Here is a 21,094-nt window from a genome sequence, read left to right on the forward strand (position 1 = left end):
GCCACCACCATGCCTGAACTGTGGTGAATTTTATAACTTCTAACAGAAAGAAAAGGTCATGAAGGGCCCAGCCAGTGCATGCTTGTTCATTGAGCTAAGGTATGTGCTTATTCTCTTCTCTACTATCCTGTTCTGGATCAGACCATGGGATGGTTGAGAAGATGGACAAGTGTTTTAAAATCTCCTGGCCTTCAGGTGGCTTCTTGTTGTAACTTGCTCTAGGCTTCTAACGCCAACTCTTTACTTGGTAAGTGTCTTATGTATAAAATGAGGATAATTTCAGAAATGTTGTTAACCATTAATGGTTGAATGAATATATGTCTGTCTGTCTGTCTGTCTGTCTCAAACATTCTGGCATATAATACCACTTGCTGCTTTCCTGGTACAGAATACACTGAGAAGGGAGTAGACGTCATTTCGTTGATAGTACTAACTTCCAGCATTCCCCTGGAGATCATGTTTTTACAGTGACTACTGAAAAATTGTCAGAGGAAAGCTCATTCGTTCACCTCTTTGCTGATTAAATCATATTTTATCACCTTGACTTACACCAGAGAAAACTGATAAAAGACCAGACCTGACAGTCTTTGGGATGTAAAAATATATTTGAAATGTCTTTTTTTAAAAAAAATTTATAGATACTTGAAGGAGAAATTGATGATGGAGAAAGCTTCTAAATTTAAGCTTAAAAGTATTAACATGTATTGTATGAAATAACAGATTTCTTTTGAAAAATTTTCTGTCTATTTTGTGAGTTTGGGAGAGTTTGCTGGAGTGGCGAGTGCCATGTCTGTGAGGACAGTTTGGGATACCCGTTGTTACTTTCTGCTCTGATCGGAGTCTCTAATTCAGGCTGTCAGGCTTGAGAGTGAGTTTGTTTGTTTGCTTCTTTGTTTGTTTTTAAACCTTCTGAGCCATTTCCACACACCCTATAAGGAGTTTCATGATGACGTCTTCATATACGAGTACAGTGTTCCTTGGTCATCCTGTCCCTAGCTCTCTCCTCCCAGTCTTCATTTATGAATATATTTTGTTTTGTTTTCAGAAAAGGTTTCTCTGCATAGGCCTAGCTGTCCTGGAACTCACTATGTAAAACAGGCTGGCCTTGAAGTCACAGAGATCCGCCTGCCTCTGCCTTTTGAGTCTGGGATTAAAGGTGTGCACCACCATGCCTGGCCTAGATTGTTGGGACATTTTAATTTCCCTCTTGATTTTGTCATAGCCCTTCGGGATCATTCAGACACTTACTGTTCATGTCTCCAGATGATTGGAGCGTTCCTTTGTTACTGATCTCTGTTCTCCTTCCCTTAAGGTCTGAAGGCAAGAAAGCATTGCAGTTCCTTTATAGTCAGACTTGTATTAGCCGGGAGGTGGTGGCGCATGCCTTTATTTAATCCCAGCACTTGGGAGGCAGAGGCAGGCGGATTTCTGAGTTTGAGGCCAGCCTGGTTTACAGAATGAGTTCCAGGACAGCCAGAGATACACGGAGAAACCCTGCCTTGAAAAACAAAAAACAAAAAACAAAACAAAACAAAAAAAGACTTGTATTATAGCCTAAAATAGGATGTATTTTTGGAGAAAGTTCCGTGGGCTCCTGGGAAGGATGTGTACGCTTCAGCTTTTGAGTGGAGTGTCCCATAGGTGCTCTGTTAAATTTTTGGTATGTGATATAGTTTAACTGAAAATTTTGTTTTTGTATTTTTTTTTCCCATTCTGGCTCGATGTGTCTTTTGAGGAGAGTACAATATTGAGGTCCCCTACACTACCTGGACCTGTATGTTCCTCTGTCCAGTAATTTCATTTTATGGACTTGGGTATGCTAATATTAATCCAGTGCATATATATTTGCAGTTATTGTATCTTTTTAGTGGAATATTTAGTCAGAGTATCTTCTGACTTAGCTGGGCTTTGAACTTGGCCTAGTGGGCTAATAGTATAGTTACTTGGACTTACTTTTAAGTTTTCATTTACCGCAAACATTTCCTCTCCGTTTACTTTCAATCTTTGCCAATGGGCTGAGGGTTTTTTTAGTAGATATCAAAGGCTGTTGTTTGTAATTCAGTTAGCTGGGTTTTTTTTTTATCTTTTAATTGAAGAGTTAGACTATTTAAGGCCATATATAGTTAGAGTTGTTAGACAAAGTTTGTACTAATTTCTTTGTTCTTCACCTTAAAACTTGGCTAACTTTATTAATAGTGCATGATTTCCCCCACCCCATTTCATGTACTCTGCCAGTACAATTTATTATTTTCTGAGCTCGCCCCAGTGCTGGCTTAGTGATTGTGAATTGCTTTACTCTCATAGAAGGTCGGCTTCATGACATGGTCCATGCTCTCCTGGCCTTTGGGATTTCTGCTGAGTCTGTTCTTCTGATTGTTTGCCTTTGTAAGTCATCTGACACTCCTTCCTTGCGGCTTTCAGTGTTCTCGCTCTTCCTTTGTTCTGTAGTCTTGGTGTTTTAACTGCAGTAGGACATGGGGGTTTAGATGCTTTTGTATTGGCTGTCTGTTTCATTCCCGAGATTTCCGACATTCTCTGCTGTAATTGTATTGACTAGAGTTACTGCATCACTGGTCTGCTCCTAGCTCACTCTTCCTTTCTACGGATCCATAGGTGCGGCCTCTCAGTGCTGTCCTAAGAGTTTTCGTCTTTAGTGCTGTGGCCGTTTCCGACCACTTGCTTTCTTGTTCTCTCTTATGCGCGCTTGCGCGCTCTCTCTCTGTCTCTCTGTCTCTCTCTCTCTCTCTCTCTCTCTCTCTCTTTCTCTCTTGTGTTCTCTCTCTCTCTCTCTCTCTCTCTCTCTCTCTCTCTCGTGTTTTCTCTCTCTCTTGTGTTCTCTCTCTCTCTCTCTCTCTCTCTTGTGTTCTCTCTCTCTCTTTCTCCTTCCTCATCTCCTTCTGTCTCCTCCCTATCCCACCTTCTCTCTCCTCCTTTTTATACTTCAGTGTTAAAATTCCTTGGCCTTTTGTCCATCCTTGGAACTCTTTCTTCTAAGAGGTCTAGTCTCTTGGTGGTTGATTTGAGTTTTGGATTGATTCATTGAACTTTAGTTTTAAGGATTTCATATTGTCCCTCCAGAATCCTCCTCTCTGTGGAATTTCTCATTTATCACTTGAATCTTCTCTATTCACATCTCTATTTCATATAGTGCTTTATGAGTCTTCTTTAAACTGAACTTTAGAATTCTTAATAGTTTATGTCTCACTACTCATAGACTCAGTTATTAAAGAGTCATGAATCTTTGTAGGAGTAAACTTGCCTTGCTTTTTTTATTTTTATAAAAAAAATAAAAAAAGTTTGTTGTGATTTATCCATATGTTGAAATTAAGATCTTTTCCATTTTATTGCAACCTTGTCATGGTTTTTGAATGAGAATGGCCCTCCTAGGCTCACATTTGAATGCTTGGTCCCTAGTTAGTTAGACTGTTTGGGGAAGAATTAGGAGGTGTGGCCTTACTGAAGGAGGTGTGTCACTGAGGGTGGACTTTGAAGTTTCAAAAGTTCCTGCTAAACCCAGTCACAGTGTCTGTCTGTCTCTCTCTCTCTCTCTCTCTCTCTCTCTCTCTCTCTCTCTCTCCTCTCTCTGTCTCACTCTGTCTCTGTCTCTCTTGTCTCTCTGTGTCTCCTGCTTGTGATGAGGTACTGCTCTAGTGCCATGCCTGCCTGCTGCCATGTTTTCTGCCACGATAGTCCCGAACTCATCCTTTGAAACTATAAGCAAACCCCTAACTAAATGCTTTCCTTTATAAGTTGCCTTGGTCATGGTGTCTCTTCACAGCAGTAGAACAGTAACTAAGACAGATCTTAGATAGCATCCTTCAGAAGGGCCCCAAACCTCAGTACTCTTCAGAAAGGAGAAAACAAACCACTATTATAGTAACAACAAAAAGAAACCTGATACAGAAATACGATAAAAATACATTAAAGGGGACTATCATTCAACCTATAACTGTCAGGAAAAAAATGGGAAAAATAATGCAAAGTAAGCTCTGATGTTAAAAATTTATTATAAAACTGATCTGAGGAGGGGCAGGGAAGGGTGCAGCCATGCATTTAGGTAAAAGAAGGCAAAGAACGGGAACACACTTGGGGAAGCAGAAGACAATGATAACGGAGCTCAGATACTGTAAAGCTAAGTAGAATGTAGCTGAGAGAGAGAAATCTATGTTCTTCAGAGGATTTAACTCTGAGTTTAGCAGCTACACACACCCCAGGCAGGCCTCTTCTTCAGCCATAGTTGACCAACACAAACCCTTCTCCATGTTTTATTGTTTTGTTTTAAGAGAGCAAGAACATGAAATTGGATGGTGGAGAAGTGGAGATGGAAAAGGATGATAAAAATATATCATGAAATTCTCAAAGATAAATAAAAACACTGTATAAACAAAATTTAAATACTAAAAATATAGCGGAAAAAAAGAAAACAAGTAATTAAGAGACTTTTTCTTTAAAATCCTCTAATATTGGAATAAGCCATGGCTGGGGGCTGGGGACAGATTGGGTTGTCCCTGGAGTCTGTTGTTTTCCCACATTGTTCTCACTGTACATAGAGGTTGGTGCTGTATGGTCTGAGGGCCAGGCCATCAGGGGGCTGCATCCACTGTAGATAGTCCCTTTCTTTGTGTATAGTTGCCTCACTGCCGGCCCAAAGGAGCTGTTTGGCCTGTTGGCAGGCAGATTCTCGCTCACTCCAGAGGCCCTCCAGTTTGTATAATGGAGGCTCACACATCCAGCCTGTGAGGGGGCGGGCCTGTTACAGAACTGGTGACATGAGGAGCACAGGTTCTGTACTGGAGGGTCTGGGCTCTGCCTGCCCGCCCATTGCTTTCAGACACTGCCCAGCAGCAAACCACTGTGCAGGAGGAAGGAAGCTGAGGAAAGGGAGAAGTCCATCAGATATGGCCTCTACATTGCCCATCCTACCCAGCAGCAAACTGTCAGTAAGGCAGTTCTGGAGGCCAAGCCCAGAGCCTCCTCCACCTCCACTGTACTGGCCTGGTTATGGGTTTTGCTCCTTACCACAGAGAGCAGGCTCACCAACACCTCATCCTCCACAGCCTGAGATCTCTGCTGCTTAAATATTAGAGCTGCTTCAAGTCCCACCCTTCCCCATCCACACTTCTACTTTTGCTACTGCTCCCACCCAGATGCTGTGGCTGCCTTCCTGACGTATGATTGTCACCTTGTGTTCAAGTGTCTGCGGTAGCTAGTCTCAAACACTAGACCTTGTGGTTATAGCATAGGCTTCTACCCACTGGGAGCCCAGGTTGGAGCTGGCACCGTTGACAACATTTTGGTGTACTACCGCTTTCTCTGTGCCATTTCAGTGTCTGGTCAACTCCTCCTGATCCTCAATGGTCTTCTCTTTCCTCAGAATACAGCCTTTCTCATTTATACAGTGGTACTGGGGAGACTTTGTCTTCCATTGTACTTGTGAAGTCTAAAACAGTATTTAGAGTACCACAACTTCAGTCTCACTTTCTGAGAGAAAAACTGTCTGTTAATGGCTCTAGATACAAATAATTCCCCATAAACTTGTAAATGAAATTTTTAGAGTGAATGCAAATTTTAAATTGTATTTTTTTTTCTGTATTGGATTCAGGAACAAATAGACATAGTTTAACAAAAATGCTTTCAAATTGTTCTGCTTATTTCTCTCATAATATATCTGCTTAAAAGTTGTAGTATAGGCTGCAGGCTGTCTGATTACCTTGCAGGGCATTGCGTCTAGTTCAGTTCTGAGACTGCTTTTGGTTGTCTTTGGTATACTGTTCTGGGTCAAGTGTCAGGATAGTACGCCATTAATGGTATTCCATTCCAGGTCCAGAGCATCTTTGAGTTTAATTCTTCTGCTTACAGAAAAGAAGGAAAAAGAGTAGAAACCTTTCTCTGTATTTTGTGTCATTGAGGATATGAGGAAGTAAAGCAATGCTTGCACAGAAGGTGTAAAATCGCATCATATGTAATACACAGCAGGGCTCTAGGTAAGCTTAGCTGGAAGGAGATGCCGACAGCAAGAGATGCCATTAAAAAAAAAAAAAGATCAAGTCTGTGTGGGGAAAAGATCCTGTTTTCCTTTTGCTTAATACAACAAAAACATGTTTTTGAAAGCAATTAAAACCACAAAAAAAGAGATTGACTCTTGGGGAGGGATTTTCATGATGCGCACACGTCTGAAGTCTTCTATCTGAGCATTGTTACTGCGCCTAACTAAATGAAGGTTTCTCTTCTGATTATTTGGGTAAATTTAATAATTCTGGTCGTACTATTCATGAGTTCTGGAAAACTTTGGGGTCGTGCTTGGGTTTTCATTTTCCATGTGCTTGGGTACCGGTCGACTTATATTCTGATCACATTTGAATCACGTTGTTTCAAAAGCAATTATATCAAACAACATGATAAAGACAAATTGATTTTGTAACATCAGGTCAGACTTACAGTATATTTATTACTATATAAGATGAACAGTAAATCCTAATAAATACCATATTTCAAAGATATCTGTTGCAATCATAAACTTCTTGAGATTCATAAGTTAATTTTTTTGGAAAGGAATTCCTTGTGTGAAATATCTTTATTATATTAAAGATGATGGACACATAGGCATATTACAACTTCAGGGAATATTGAATTTGGCTCCTTTTTTCCTCTTTACCCCATTTTCCACTATATCATTTAAAATTGCAGAGATCTTTTATGACTTGTTCATTAGCATTGTAGTAGAAAGTTTAAAATGTGCTTATTCTTCAATTAAGAGATTCGTTACATGCTTAACTTTTAAAATTAAGTATTTTAGATAACATTAGTGACAAAGTACAGTGATCACTGGGGGTGTTGTTTTCAAATTGAGTAAGTGCTGGTGGGATGGCTCAGGGATGAGATGCTTACTGTCAAGCCTGCCGGCCTGAGCTCAGTCTCTGAGACACATGGTGGAAGGTGAGGACACACACAGTTGTTCTTGTACCTCCATCATTCACGTATAAATAAATAAGGGCAATGAAAATACTTGAGTGAGTGAGGTGTAGCAGAAGCTCCTTCAACAGTCTCCTAGTCAGTATGTGACTGTTCCTCTGTAAGACTGCTGGCTCTGATGTAGTTAATCCTAACCCTGGAAGAGACTTCTGTACAGTTTGACCTTCATTTTTTCCTGTTAATTATTAGTCAGCTTTATTTATGATGATATTTCTATGGCTGAATCAAGTACTACCTAAACCAATGAAGTGTTAGTGCATACAGAGTAATTCCTGTGAAAAAGTCCTGGAATCGGATGGATGTAAGGAAGACAACATCTGGAAGTCTGCAAAGGGTCTAAACACCCAAGAGAGCTTGGAATTGGTTGCTTTATGTCTGTTTTCAAGTTTTCCCTTCACTCTTTTTTGTTTGTTTGTTTGTTTATTTTTCGAGATAGGGTTTCCTCTGTATAGCACTGGTTGTCCTGGAACTCACTCTGTAGACCAGGCTGTCTTCAAACTCAGAAATCCACCTGCCTCTGCCTCCCAAGTGCTGGGATTAAAGGCTTCAACCACCACTGCCCAGCCTTCCCTCCACCTTTAAATCAGCTAGAAATGGTGTGTATTTGTCAGTGTGTGGTTTATTTATATAAGGAATTCTTATTGGAGACCTAGGAAAGGATGGCTAAGCACTAGGAAAGGATGGCTAAGCACATTTGAATACTTTATTATTTGTCTTAAAAGGTTTAGGATGTGCGTATGCATTCGCATGCAGACACACACACACACACACACACACACACACAGTTTTCCTGAGCCACCAACTAAATTAGTAGTCTGGTCCTAAGTTAGTTGCTCACTAAATTCTTATTTTTATTGACTATACATTCTATCTTGTATTTTAAAAAATTATAACTTAAAAGAAATTAATAGTAAGACTGAAGTACTTTTTTTGAGAACTTTAACATAGATTTTATAGCAGAATTGGAATACTACATTGATTTTTATAGTTAATACACATTACAGTTTCTAGCAACTATTCCTGCTGATTTTGTTGTCCTTTTGTTTTTTAAGGACTTTGTAGTTAGTTACCTAGGAGTTAGGGACTTTTATATTCCTTTCCATCAGCCTTCTGAATGATTTTAGGGGTGAAGGGGAGCTAAGCTTCCTCTTACGTTTCCTTCAGCTGATTTTTCTAGGGTAGACCCTTGGACTCTTAACCGAGTATAATGGCTTCCTATAGAAATATCAAAATATTTCATTTCTGAGTTCATATTAAAGCATAAAATATTTCCGTAACTGGAATATAAAAGGAGGCTATTTTATATTTGTTTATTTTTCTTAATAAGTTGAGGAGTGGAAAACACCCTTTAGGACTAAGTGGTTCTGGGGTTGGCTTGCACTCAGCCTCTGAGGCACCGTGCCCAGAGAGGGCTCCAAAGCTGTCTTGCTGGCTGCCCACTCTGAGCAGCTGACTAACCAGCTGCTGGGCACCCTGATCTGGTAGTGATTGCTTTCATCTTAGAGCAGAGCGAGTTAACAGAGTTTAAATGCAGAGCCACATGAGAAGCTCCTGACCTCAGGGTAACCTCTTTTCTTACCTTTGAAAGAAGGAGTGTTCTTGTCACTTCCCAGTTCTAGCCACAAGATGCTTGGGAATAGATAGCCACATAAAAAGAGCGTGACATTTCATCGATTTCTTACATAGGCAGATCTCACACTGGATCTTCTAGTTTTCCTTTAGTGTAAAGGGAACATGATTCTAAGCCTGCTGTTACATGTTGAGTAGAGAGAGTTCTGTTCTTACCTATTCTTTACACACACACACACACACACACACACACACACACACGCACGTCTTCCTGGAGCTCCTGTAGATGCAGCAGGCAAAAAGGTAAAATAGACCTAGGGCTGTTCTAAACCTACCCTTTCCATAAAATATTATGCAAAGGAGCAACAACCCTTTTCTGATAACAAACCATTGTTTCGTCTGTGTGTCTGTGTGTGTCTGTGTGTGTGTGTCTGTGTGTGTAGACCAGAAGCTGGCATTTGGTTACTTCCTCAGTTGCTCTCACACTTCTGGAGAGGGGATCTCTCATGAAACCTGAAGCTTACAGTTTTGGCCCGCCTGTCTGGATCCTCATCCCTGGGTTACATTACAGATGCCTGCTGTGCAGCTGGCTTTCATGTGCCTGCTGGGGATCCAAACTAAGATCTTCACATTTGCTCAGCAAAGTTAGCCACTGAGCACTTGACCCCAGCCGTGACATACATATTCTTATGCTCATGCTTCTCGTTGATAAGCTTAGGTCTCTTGTTCGTGTTCTCAGACTATGCCTCTACTCACTACAAAGGTTTAATCTAGTTTTTCTTTGTTTGCTTCTTTTTTTGAGACAGAAAAGCATTCTGTAGTCCAGGATAGCCTAGACCTTGCCGTTTAACCCAGACTAGCCCTGAAGTCACACAAGTCTTCTTGCCTCAGCCTCCAGACTGTGGCGTTATAGGCACGAGTCACTATGTTCAACTCTGAGCTTTATTTTGTAGACACTTCAACTTCGTTCCTTCTCTGACTTGGCTGAGAGGGATAGATAGTTCACTTACAGAATGTTCCGAATCGCTGTATCGATGCGGAAGTAAATATGATGATGAGTTTCCGAGTGAGAAGTTACACATCACTATTCCCCATTAGCTATTTAATTATAGAACAACTAACCCTAAATCTGCCCTAATTCATTAGGCATAACTCACATTTCTTTAGTGGTTAGTAATAAATTCAGGATCTCATAATGTGATCCCTGGATTGAACAATTAATCATAGCATTCAAACTGCTGTTTTACTTCGTCAAGTTTTCCTGGTACCAAAGAAAATACTGCTATGCCAAAGATCTGTGCCTGACTCCTGAAGGACGTATTTAGGGAAAAAGAAGAAGAGCAGAAAACATTAAAAATACGAAGGAAAGGAAGTAAGATTAAAAAATACGTGTAGAGCTGCGTTTAAAATGATAAAATTAAATATTAACAAAGAATGACGAACTTTCAGCCAGTGAGAATAAAAAGATGAATAAGGCTTAGATTAAAGGGGAAAATGACTGAAGTATGAAAGTAATGCAATACCTTCCACTAATCCTCATTAATCTTTTTCTTTGGTGAGGGAATTTAAGGTTTCTATGTAGGTGTCAAATTAGAGCCTACTCCGTTTTTCCAGTTCTGATTTTGAATTTCTGATTTTGGTTTATAAGATCTATAAAAGGTTGGTTTTTTCCAACTTTGTTTTTTTTAAAAAGTGTTTGCTCTTACTTTAGTATTTAGTATCTACATAATTACTTCAGAATTCATAGGAACAATACCAAATGTTCTTAACTAGACCTTTATAACTAAATATTTGCAAACCATTACTGCAAGTACATAAAAAGTGAAGAAATAAAGTCATGCAAGTGGTTCTGGCTATTAATCCATTTCTTAGTAGCCTCTGATACATGCTGAACCTGTGCGGCATAGAGCAGGAGTCCTAAAGACTGGAGACTTTCTCCTTTGCTCCATCCCTTCTTACACTGTGCCAAGAGAAAGTGTACCTGTGAGAAGTAGGGAGTTAGAGACTCAAGAGAGCCGTGTCTACTTAGCCGGTTCTCTGTCTGGCAGCCACAGAGCTACCCTGGCAGGAACTGAGTGGCAGCTGGTTCCAGTGTGCAGCTTCTGCATGTCCACAGACCCATCCTCATCAAAACTTAGTTAAAACGAGCATCCCCTAGTTACGTGCTCCTCAGAGAGCTGCATGTGGCCATTGCTGAGCCCCTTGGCTTGGGCTCTTGGCCTCTAGTGTCCTGCTAACACCTTACTCCTTTCAGAGGTTCAGTTCATAGGGTTTCTGTTTTCAAAGCTCTGAGTTGTAATAATTCCAGCCCCTTTATTTCTTTCAGCTCTGTGCGATTCCTGCTTCGATAATAATCTGTCTCTTCCCCTTTTCCTTTTCAATTCTCCAGTTCCTGGTTAGCAATTTACATTAAATTCTTGGGGCTGATGAGATGGCTCAGTAGGTAAAGGTGCTTGCCACCCAGTCTGATGCCCTGAGTTCAGTCCTAGAAATCTAGTGGTGGAAGGAGAGAACTTCTGCAAGTTGTCCTCTGACCTCCACACATGTGCCTGTTCACACACTCACACATACATATACAAATATATAAATGGAGTCAAAATATAGAAAAAACCCTTAAATTATAGGTGTGATGCTTGTCTTTTTTATCAAAGCCTAACTCATATACTTATCAAAACAATAGGCCGTTACCAACCCAAGTGCCAGGAACGATAGATAGGAGGCTGTCTTCATATTGTAGTTACTGAGGCTCTGCAGTATGGAGGCTTCTTTGTCTTCTGTTATTCTGCCAGGTAGCCTTCCCTGTGGGCCCAGGGGTGTCTGAGCATCTCATTTTCCTACTTCTGTTGTTTGCTCTTCTGGACTTCTTATTGCATGGGCAGTGATGCTGGGTTTGTTTGTTTTTGTTTCTTTACCTAGTTCTTACTATAAGATCTATATACACAAAGTGCACAATGAATATTAGCTAATGAGCATGCTTGTAGATCACTGTGAAGGGTAGAAGGTATCTGCTAAAGGGATGGATCTTACTTTAGCAGCTGGCATCTAAACTTCCTTAGAGGTTGAAACCAAATCCTGAGGTCATAAATTATATAAAAGCCCTCCAGAATCCACATCCCCGAGGCTTGACTGAGCCTTTCCACCTCAGGGCTCCTGAGATCAAAGCTGCTCTTTCTTCCTAGCAGTTCCTCACCAGTTCATGTAAGGTATTCCAGAGAAGAATCAAATCAGTCTGTCGGGATGCAGTATACTTTCGTAGGTTTTTACCGGTTATGCTTTACTTTCAAGTAAGTCTTCAAGCTTACCCGTTTCGTTCCTCAGCATTGGGCCCACACGTTAACCTTGTGCTCTTTGATATATTTGGAACTTTCTGATTTGGATCACCTCCCTCCCAAAGTGGTCTCCAGGTCTTGAAGTCTTAGTAATTACATCTTGGCACACACACCCTTGCTGGTTTCTCCATAATGATCTATATTGCTTTTAAGGCCTTTTCTGTTGGAGTCTCCACTAAGGTGAGTACCTCCATCTAACTATAAATAAAACAAATTTACAATTACTCTGCTAGCTTCCTGGTACTGTTGCAGAATATTTTAGCTATCCCAGGTTTATGTTGGCTCACAGTTTGTGGTCTCAGTCTGTTACTGGCTGCCCCCTTCTTTTAGTGCTTATGGTGAGGCCGTCCATCCTGGCCGGAACACTTGGAGGAAGACTACCTCATGGCCAAGTGTGAAAACAGATTGAGCAGAAGAATGGCTGGTGCCATCCCTTTGCTAGCACATCCTCAGAGACTTAGGTTTCTCTTACCAGGCCCCACATCTTCAGTTCTTCCCCCTACCAGTGGCTCTCTAGTTGCTGGGCCTTTGGGGAACATTTAACAACCAAACTAGAGAAATTACTTCTCAGTCCCTGCTCTTATTTCTCTTGTTGATCTGTTCATCTAACTAGATAACTTGAATCACATATTTTGGGATTTTAGGATTAAAAGGAGAACTTCTTTGAAAGTTTTATATGTCTGAACAATAAATATCCTTTTGCGATCCCCAGTGCTGAGTAACAGACTAACGCCTTCTCTATCCCAAGTGGCTCCCGGCTATCTGTGTGACTCTACCAACAGGGGGCCTGATGTCTCTGACCTCTGCCAGCATGTATACATGGCCGCTCAGCAGACATGAGGGAATGCACATAATTAAAAATAATAACAAAATCAAATCTTACAGGAAAAAACAAACCCACTATTAAGTCAGTAGCCTGAGATCTTAGTTACTTAGCAGCAGGATCGAAGAACATAAGCCTGTCCTTTTGACCTGATTGTTAAAGTATGTTGCTTATTCCCTTCAGATTTTTAATCTCCTGTTAATTTTTAATTATGCCCGTCTATTCCCAATAGTTTACAAACTTATTACCACTGTTTTTGATAATTTGCACAGAATTATGGTCATCACAATTCATGGCTCTGACATAGGGTTACATGTTACAAAAATATCTTTTAGTCTTTTTCAGTCGATATAAACATTGTATATATACATTTATCTACTAAGTCAGCAGTTCTCACCCTTCCTCATGCTGTGACCCTTTAATACAGTTCCTCATGTTGTGGTGAGCCCCAGCCATAAAATTATTTTCATTGCTACTTTACTGCTAACTGTGATTTTGCTACTATTATAAATTATAATCCACAGGTTGAGAACTTGTGATCCAGGCAATGTCTTTATTTTTAATCTTATGAAAGTATTATCAATCTAAAGCTCTGTTTTGATAAAAAAAAATACCAATCTTGGGCAGGGACAGAGTGTTTTAGGTTTTTCCAGCAAGCTTTTCCTCAGGCTTGCCCCTGCCCTTGCTCTGCATGGGTCCCACAGGTTAGCCCTGTGTTCTTTGTGCCTTTATCACTGCTACTTTTTGATTTGGAACCCTGCTTCCCCCCCACACACATACATACACACACACACACGCACACACACACACACACACACACACACACACACACACACATGGTTTCCAGGTCTTGAAGTTATAGTAATTAATCAGCAGTGGAGGGCATTATGTCGCAGTGGCAGAGGGATTTACGTCTTTATCAGACAGCAGTGTTTCACCATGCACCGTAAGTGGTGATTGATTTTAAACTATAGGACATAGTCATGACAGCAAGTATTCTCAAGATGATTTTTTATCTTTCAGTAAACTCCTGGTTTTATGATTTTAAAATTACTTTTTAAAAATTAATCTTATTTTTTTTTATGTGCATTGGTGTTCTTTCTGCACGTGTATCTATGTACTATAGGTGTGCCTAGTACCCTTGGATGGTTGTGCTCGGCAGCCATGTGGGTACTGGGTGGGAATTGAACCCAGGTCCTCTGGAAGAGTAGCCTGAGCTCCTAACCATTGAGCCCCCTCTCTAGCTCCTAAAGTCATTTTTTTTTTTTAAAGTCAAAGAGGATTTGGCAAAATAGGTGTAGCTGGAGTACGTAATTAACTGGAAAATTTGTCTCATTTATAAAGATGTTCTGATGTTTTCTGTCCATGTGCTTCCTCTTTAATGGGCTTTTTTCATTTGTTTCTAGCTGTGTGTCAGGGTGGGACACCACCTTAAATAGCTCCAGTCACTCTTTTGGTTCTGGCACATGAGACTATGATTATCAAAAGCGTCAGATGACTTTTCTAGTAGATTATTTTCTGAAATCACTGAAACGAAGCAGTGTTTAAAACAGAATCCCCTTTGTGGGGACTCATCACCGCCAGTCAGCTGATTAATCATGATGAATTAATCATGAGAAAGTATCTACATTGTGAAGATTTTAAAGTCAGATTTTAATTACATTTAAAATTTTAACCTATTGCCGGACAGTGGTGGTGCACGACTTTAATCCCAGCACTTGGGAGGCAGAGGCAGGTGGATTTCTGAGTTCGAGGCCAGCCTGGTCTACAGAGTGAGTTCCAGGACACCCAGGGCTATACAGAGAAACCCTGTCTCAAAAAACAAAAAAAAAAACAAAAACAAACAAACAAACAAGAAACCTATTGACTAGTAAACAATATATTTGAAAATTTGCTTAAAGAAAATAATAAACTTCTTGTAGAACTAAAAACATTATCTTTTAAAATCCCAAGGATTTGGGGTTGTGATTTATTTAACTTAACTTCTCTATGCTTTTAGAGAAAACCGACCCTTTTCCTGCCAGCTAAGACTTAGCCTTGACTAGGGCTAGCCCTGCGTGCCTTCCCTCTCCCCACTGGCTCTTGGTCTGCTTTAGGCTCGAACAGGTTTTATGTGTGGTTCTCCACCATCGGCACCAGATGCGCAGCTACTCTGCTGTGTCCAGAAGATACTTTCCTTCTAGTCATCTACCTCTTCTGGCTCTTACACTCTTTCTGCCCTCTCCCACAATGATCCCTTGGCCTGTGAGGGCAGGAGGGTAGTATGCATAGTCTTCAGGACTGGACATTCTGCAGTCTCTTATTCCTTATAACTTGCTCTACTTACCCGGCTGGTTGTGGACATCTACTGAAAACAGGCTTCTCTGATACGTTGAGATGTTTCAGTCAATGTGTATAATGACAGGTCATTAGGAGTTGGTTTACTACTGTGTCCACTTCGCAGAAGAGTAGCAGGAGATTGTCTCCCAGGGTCTATGATCTGTCTAGTCGCAGATTCTTGGCCAGGTATGAGTTTCATCTTGTAGAGCAGGTCTTAAATCCAAACAGAGTGGTTGGTTACTCCCATGATATTCATGCCAGTATTGGATCAGTGCACATGTCCTGCCAGACTGGTTATTGTAATTCACACGGTTGAGTCCACTGGGCAATACTGATGATTAATTTTCAGCTCTGAGAGCATGCATACCATCTTTCAGCACTGTGAAAGCTAGCCAGAAGAGATGAAGCTCCCCAGACAGCACCAGCTTGCGTTCTCCACATGGTTGGTGTCTTCAGCAATAAGGTCTTATCTCACGTTTTTGGAGGATAACCAAAACCACTGGCAATAGTTTGTCATGTTTGAAGACCTTTGGGCCCTGGGGGTGGGGTGGGGTGGGACACATGGCCTGGTGCCTGTGTGACGGTCAAAGGACAACTCACTGGACGTAGTTCTTTCCTTCTATCACATGAGCTCTGCTGACTCAGGTCACCAGGCTTGGCTTGGTGTCAAGTGCCCTTACAAGCTGAACCATCTCACCAGCCCCAAGAAGTTTTTGGTTTTTGTTACATGGTTTTAATGCTGATGTTTAGTTATACCTACTTTATTCTGTCTATTTTGAGGTAACTCTTGCATATGGCATAAGAATTCAACTTCACTGAATTCCATTAGAGTGACTGATTTCCCAGCACAGTTGTTGGAAAGACTGTCCTGATGGTTGGTTTAGGGTCTTAGTTCTACTGCTTTGGTGTATGTGTTCCTTCTGATGCAAATATTACAGTGTTTGATTACTGTAGTGTTTCAATAAACTGTAGTAAGGAAAATAGGAGCCCTCTAATTTTCTTATATTCAGAATGCCATATACATTTTAGGGTATGTTCTCTATTTTTTTTTTGAAAAATAAAACAATTGGACTTTTGATTGGGCCATATTGAATATGTAGATCCCCCTTGAATAATAGTTTTAATAGATTTATCTTCTAGTTCATGAGAAGGGGTTATATTTTCATTTACATACATCTGTTTGAGCTTTATTCAACAGTATTTTTTAGCTTTTAGCATATGTCTATTATCTCATTGGATAACTCCTAAGGATTTATCTTTTTAATACTTTTTAAATTACTATTATAACTGTTTCCTTTGTGTGTGTGAGTGTATGTACATGCTGTATGTGCACATGTGTGGGCATGGTTGTGGAGGTCAGAGTTCAACCTTGGGCTTTGTTCCTCAAGAGCCATCTAGCCTGTTTGCTGAGAAAGATTTTCTCTCGCCAGTAAATATATCTTGTCTGAACTTTTTTCTTTGTTGTATTAATTTTTTCTCCTTGAATGTTAGAGATCTACTTAAATTGTACTTTTTCAAGAGTAAGTGGGCATTTTGCATATTTCTGGAATATTTGTTTACTTTATTAGGTTACTCACTTTCTGGTCCACAATTCATAGAATTTTCTTATCTTCTTATTTACTTACATTGGTACTAATATTCTCATTTTTTAAAAATGGATTTTATTTATTTGTGTGTGGCACTTAAATACCATGGCTTGTGTGTGGAGGTAAGGACAGCCCCGAGGGTCTCTTCTTTCCTTCACTGTGTGTCTGGAGGGTAGAATCAGTCACTTGGTTCAGCAGCAGGTCCCCTACGGACATGAGCCATCTTTCTCTCTCATGGCTGTGTTTTCTAAATCAGTGTAACATTTTCAAAGAACCGAATTCTGTTTTGTGTGTCTCCAGTCGGTTCTTATTGTATCCTCCTTTTAGTTAGTTTTGGGTTTAATTGGATCTTTGCTTTCTAATTCTATAAAATGTACCATTTGAATACTAATTTGAGGCTTTCTTTTTGATGTAGACAGTACAGCTAGAAGTTTTCTTGACACTTAGCTGTACACTGTAAGTTTTGGTGTATTGAATTAGTGTCTCAAGATGTATTCTGTGGTTGTGAGTTTTTCAGTAGCGTATTAATTAGGATTGTTTTATTGTGTTTTCACATATTTATAAAGTTTTCTTGTTTGATACTTAGTTTCATTTTATTAGATTAAGAAAAAAGGCACACATATACACACTTGTGCCAGGACTATATCTCAGGAGAAGAGCCCCTGCCTAGCATATATATACACATGTCCCTGGGTCTAATACTAAAACAGGAAAACCATGCTTTTAGTTTGTTTTGTGGTCTGGTCTGCAGTGTGTTCTGTGCACACTTGAAGAGTTAGTGTGCACTATTGTTAAGTGAAGAATCTTGCATATGTCTGTCAGGTCTTATCCACTAAATGTGCAGTGTTTTCAAGTTCTGTCTCTTTTTGTGTGCTTTTCTGTTGTTGTAAGTTAGCTGTTGACGTTTTCAGTTTATTATAATCTTCCTTTTACTTTGCCCTAGAAGCCTTCCTTTTCCTTTTCCTTTTTTTTTTTTTTTTTTTTTTAGGCAGATCTATTGGGAACAAATGCCTTAATTTCTCTTTCATTTCCAAAGTATAATTTTGCGGAATAGAATATCTTTGGTTAATTTTTTATTTTTCCTTCTACTATTTAAGTATACTGTTCCTGGCCTTTTAATTTCTAATATATCGTCAGCCTTTAATCATGTTGAGGAGTCCTTGTGTTAGATTAAATAGCTTCACTCTGGCTGCTTCAAGATTTCTTTCCTTGGGATTTCTGTATTTTTTTTTAAAGATTTATTCATTTATTTTATTTATGAGTACACTGTAGCTGTCTTCAGACACACCAGAAGAGGGCATCCAATCTCATTATGGATGGTTGTGAGCCACCATGTGGTTGCTGGGATTTGAACTCAGGACCTCTGGAAGAGCAGTCAGTGCTCTTAACCGCTGAGCCATCTCTCCAGCCCCCTCTGTATTTTTAATAAAGTATCTCGGTGTGGATCTCTTTGTATTTTTATTAGGCTTTGTATATTCATGTCTTTGTCATCAGAGTTGGGAAGTTTGAGGTCAACATTTATTTTTAAAAATGTATTTGTCTCCATTTTTGCTGTCCTTGTAGAGCTTTCAGGATCCTGGTATTCGTGTGTGTACTTGTGTGACAGTGTCTCAAATGTCCCTTGTGCTCAGCTTTTTATTTTATTTACTAGAATTTTCTTCATTGTTCGACAAGATAAATATTAAACTGTACTACTGTAGATTATGGATAAGTGACTCATTCCCTGTTGTGTACTGTTACTCAAATGCACTACAATAAGAAGTTATTTGCATCCACTCTTGGATCTACTTAAACCCACCAAGATCTATTTAATGTTCTGTGCTAGCCTGTTTTCTATCTCTAGAGTTCTTTTTCTTGGAAAACAGGAATTCTATATCTATTAATATTTCCCACTTTCTATCCTTTCCCCTGGGACTTTTATTCCAGTTGTTGTTGTTTTGGGGATTTTTGTTTGTTTGTTTGTTTGTTTGATGATTTTTGTCTACCATTAGGAAGATACTTTTACAACCTTATTTTCATGCCGAACTTATATTTTGCATTTGCAGCATAATTCCATTTGGACTAAGCACTCTCATTAGGAAGGTGCTCGTTAGCCGCATCGGCCTAGATTTTGGATAGCCAAACTCAACACTATAATAGAACACTTATATATAATTGATCTATGCTATGCACTATCATTTTAGCCTTTGTCATTCAAGAATAATAGGCAAGATCTGTGGCCAGCAAACTTGAAAAAATGTCATGCCAGGGTTCTGCAATGATACTATATGGTTGGATAGACACGAGGGACCCTATGACTACGCTAGAGACAGTGGTGGCTGAAATGTTGATAGACTTTTGGTCTGGTTTGAGGGCTGACTTTGAATGGTGCCTAGCATGCACGAGGTCCTGGGTTTGATCCTCAGCACTGAAAATAATTATTGGGTGTGACTTAGTCTCAGTATATAGAGACACTCATCACAAATGCAATATTCCAAGGGCTTATGGATTTTCTCTCACAGATGAGGTTTTCCTCAGATGATGTAGGGTTGAGTTCCCAAGCCTGTGTAGTTACTCCTCTGCTGGTCCTGGCACTGCTTTAAGCTTAGAAAGAAAGGCTTCTGCAGTGCTGGCTCTTTTGTTGTTCTTATTTCTGTCATTTGACTTCTGAGAAGGTCACACTGTGTAGCTCCAGTCTATCTGGGAATTCACTGTGAGGCCTGTACTGAGCTGGAGCTAACATCAGCCAGCCTCCCAGGTGCTAGGACTATAGTGTGAGCCATAGCCTAGCATACAGTTTTAGAGAAACAAAATGGTAGTTGAAAGTAATGTACTTTACCTTAAATATCTAAGATGTAGAAACAGATGTCCTGAATTAGTTTCTGTCATGGTAGAGCTGTTCTAAAGGTGCAGCTACAGAAGTGAAGCAGAGAGATGACATTTAGGATGTGCCTACAGTTGGCATGTTTAGGGCATGTCTACAGTTGGCACATTTAGGCCATGTCTTACAGTTAGCGTGTTTCTTTGGAATCAAGTTTAGCATGCTGGGCTGCTTCCCATTGATATCTCTATATTACCTTGACTTATTCACACCAAAGTCTTCATTTTGCCTTTGATGGAATAACTTTTAAGTGAACTGAAGTCCTGCCGAAAATACTAGAAATGCAGGGGAATGAGACCAATTTGAAAGTATATAAGCCTGTCCAAACTTGAGTAGCGATTCAGGAGGCCAGGGAGGGAGACACCATATTTCTGGTGTCTGTGAGTTAATTAACAACCTTTAAGCTGTCCACAGTAGAAAGATAAAGGCTGAACAGGGCATAAGAAAAGAGCAAAAAGCAAGTAGGGACAGTACAGAGCCTCCACTACTCTGTCTTTATTTATTTTTGCATATTTTATTTGTAATATTTTATATATTTATATATGTAGTTATTATATATTTTAACTTAACAGCCTCCGCTGCTGTTATTCTGCCCTAGATTTATAGTTGGAGTCCCTTGAAGGACCTTACCATAGAAGGGCCAGTAATGCGGAAGTGGGTCAAAGTCTCAGTGTCTGAGCTTCAGTCTCCAGCAGTTTCTGTCCTCCATTGGATTGTGTTCAACTGCTGACCTGCCTCTGCTTGGATATCCAGCTAGGGAAAATAAATAAAGCCTCTGTGGAGGAAGATAGCCACATCTGGAACCTCTGCATTCCTCCAGTTTTCACCTCATCATTCACGTGGTATCTTGACAGTCTGTAAAATACTGCTACCCACAGAGCAAAAAGAGAAAAAAGTCAGCAGGAGAAACAGATCAACGTCTTACAGAGACTATGGGGTTATAGATGGGAACTTTAAAATACGGTGATTAGTATGTTCATGAAAATAGATGCTGAAGCTGAGAATTTCACCAGAGAACTGGAATCTATAGAAAAGAATCAAATGGGGGTTCTATAACTGAAAAAATGAGCAGCACAGCAAGTAGATGGGTTTAGTTGCAGGCTAGACACAGCTGAGAAGAAGGATGAACGGTAAACTGGACGATAAGTTACTAGACACTCGGCACAGGCTTGTCCGTTTCAGTATCAGGACTAACCCAAGCTGTGCTGGGGTTGCGTTTTAGACTCCGTAAACAGTATGTTTTAACATTGGAGCTTGGAGATGAAGAAAAACTGTATTAGATTATAGTTGCAATACTTGCCTTTTAATGTGTGTTGTTTCATGTTTTATTATGGTGATTTCTTTTTAAATTATAGTAAATACATATTGGGAAGTGATCAAATATGAAGTTATCAGTTATAAATTTGTATTTGTGTTCTCCAGACTTTGAGCAACAAAATCTTTCTGTGAGTCACTCGTTCAGCAAACCTAGAGTATACCGTTAGAATGAGAAATTGAGCAAAACACAGATGAAAAACATAAACAGCTGGATTTATTTTAACATCAGGATATTGTAAAGGCTGAATGTAAATTGTTTTATATTTAGGATAGCTTGCAAGGTGCTCTGGTAAGCATCCTTATTACATGTAGGTTATAA

General features: G+C 39.8%; 1 protein-coding gene across 1 annotated transcript in view; it reads left to right on the top strand.

The window, feature by feature from the left end:
* Positions 1-21,094, top strand: part of Cdk17 (cyclin dependent kinase 17) — a 75,321-nt gene that overhangs the window by 22,671 nt on the left and 31,556 nt on the right. The window lies entirely within an intron of this gene.

Source organism: Grammomys surdaster, unplaced genomic scaffold (assembly GCF_004785775.1).
Source record: "Grammomys surdaster isolate TR1022 unplaced genomic scaffold, NIH_TR_1.0 958, whole genome shotgun sequence".
NCBI classification, from domain to species: Eukaryota; Metazoa; Chordata; class Mammalia; order Rodentia; family Muridae; genus Grammomys; species Grammomys surdaster.